The sequence below is a fragment of the Octopus bimaculoides genome, chromosome 17, assembly GCF_001194135.2.
Source record: "Octopus bimaculoides isolate UCB-OBI-ISO-001 chromosome 17, ASM119413v2, whole genome shotgun sequence".
Taxonomy (NCBI): Eukaryota; Metazoa; Mollusca; class Cephalopoda; order Octopoda; family Octopodidae; genus Octopus; species Octopus bimaculoides.
Genome location: NC_068997.1, coordinates 9,648,517 through 9,650,765, shown reverse-complemented (window position 1 = coordinate 9,650,765; position 2,249 = coordinate 9,648,517). Strand labels below are relative to the sequence as shown.

General features: G+C 32.6%; 1 protein-coding gene across 4 annotated transcripts in view; it reads left to right on the top strand.

Annotated features, from left to right (window-relative positions):
- Window positions 1-2,249, top strand: part of LOC106869579 (mucin-3A) — a 381,249-nt gene that overhangs the window by 1,109 nt on the left and 377,891 nt on the right. Inside the window, exon 1 of one of the 4 annotated variants that reach the window (XM_052974104.1) lies at window positions 120-1,015. The exons of 1 other annotated variant lie outside the window; for it this stretch is intronic. The gene's annotated coding sequence lies outside the window, so the exon portion shown is untranslated. Of the gene's footprint in view, window positions 1-119; window positions 1,016-1,101; window positions 1,664-1,816; window positions 2,087-2,249 lie in introns of those variants that run through there. 2 more of the 4 variants (XM_052974103.1, XM_052974106.1) reach the window with 2 other exon arrangements.

The following is a 2,249-nucleotide window of genomic DNA, read 5'->3' as shown; positions in this document are numbered from 1 at the left end:
TATATATAGTGACGTGCAGAAGAAACCAGTGAAATATTTTAATAAGCTTGTCATCTCGAAATCAGTTATATATATATATATATATATATATATATATGGGTACTGCAGAAGGCGTATCGTATTCCTTAAACGTCTGTCTATCAATATACACACATACACATCAATAATGTACTTAGTATATTGGGTTTGGCTAATTTGGGACCTTCGCTGATTATTGATAATGTTGACAAACTTGGTGATCAGAGCATGTGTCCCGCTCATGGTTGTGATTTGCTTGCCTACTACTATTATTACTATTATTATTATTATTGCTGTTATGTTTCCCAGCCACGTAACAAGTAACAACTCTATTAACTAGTTTACTACATACAACATTCTCACGAGTTGTTTTTCCAATTAACATCAGATATAAATACAACCATCGGCTTATATATATATATATATATATATGTATGTATGTATGTATGTATATTGTGGCCAGAATATTAAAAGAAATTTCAAAAGAACAGTAAAAAGATTTTTTTTTAAATATGGAAAAACAGCCGTTTTTCTTCAGAACTGGCCACGCAGCCTAGTCTACAGATTTTAAAAGATTAGTTATTCCTGCCTGATATAATTGTAATTATAGTCTTGACAGCTGATGCATATACAGATTACGTGTGTAGTATTTCTCTCAGACAAGTGCAATTCTTCATCAACAACATTAAACTGGTATGTTCAATCAGTAATCAACGGCCAAGAACTATAACATCAACAATTTACCAAGCTTAAGTTAGTAAAAGAAAAAGAGAGAGAGAGAGAGAGAAAGGAAGAAAGAGTAATTGATTGAGAGAGAGAGAGGAGACAGTGGAGTATTTAGTGTTGATATTATTTACATATTTTCACTTTACATAACAACACAGGATCGTTATCGGATCTTAATTATTTTACACGCAGCTTTCACTCTAGTGATTTTTTTTTTGCTCGTTAGATTAAACTGAAAAAAAAAAAAAAAAGCGCGCGCGTGTCTAAAAGCGTATGTATATATTTTAAATTTATATTCCTATCTTTGTGTCTCTTTTATTATTATTTTTCTTTTATGTGTGTGCATATCACTATATGTAACAATATACACATACACATGTAATATATATATATAAACATGTACCATAATATGTATTGTTATTGCAGCAAAGGGAATCTTTCCTCCATCCACCGTATATGACCTATTGGACTTACTGATAAACACTTAACTCTAGATATATTTACGGGTCCCTTTATTTATAGATGTATACATATATACACTCTGATTTTCTAAGGATGCAGGCATGCTAATAAAAATATAAATTAGAATGGTGCGTGTAGCTTTTTCTTCTCTTTCCTTTATCATATGAGTGAGTGTGTGTGTGTGTGTGTGCATCTTCATTATATATGTATATACATACATACATACATACATGAGGGAGAATAGATGTATGTATGTTGCTACGTCTTTCTCAATTAACACGTACATCATGTACGTACTTGTACAAGTATGTGTGTGTGTGTGTGTTTGTATACAAATTCTAAGGTAGTCACTGGTGTCAGTTGCAGCAGTGTTGTGGATGGCTCATCGGCCGTACCTGGACCTGACACAGGAATGTGTGTATGTTGTGTAATGGGAGCTTGTTAGAAGACGACACGCGTAAGATGCAATTTTAAGCCTCCTATGCTTTACTTTTTTGCTCGCACATTTATACAATCCGGATCTGGTGTTCTCTGATTTAAAAAAAAAATTCTTGTCTCATTAACCGTTCACTTTTCTTACCACCCTTTAAATACTTCTCTTCACTTGTTTGATGTTTAAAAAATATACATATAGACATTCATATATATATATATATATATTTATATATATTATTTCTAACCTGCATTCGATTCGTATTTGTCTGTTTACCGACTTTTATCTACCAGACAGTCAGTGATATGTAGATAGATAGATATGACATTTGGAAGTTGTTATGCTGTCTCTATCTGTCTATGTTATGAGGTGATTAAGATACTCGTTTCTCAAGTGGATATAGCTTCTCTACCCGACAGTGTTTTTTAAAGGATGCTTGATTTGGAGGTAAACATTACATCAATTACAAACGCCAATATGTATATATACACGCGCACCTGCACACACGCACAACACACATTCTTGTACTGGATATTTCTAAAACGGGGGTAAAGGGTTTCGTACCGACTTTATCTGTTGTGTGTGTGTGTGTATATATATATTATATATA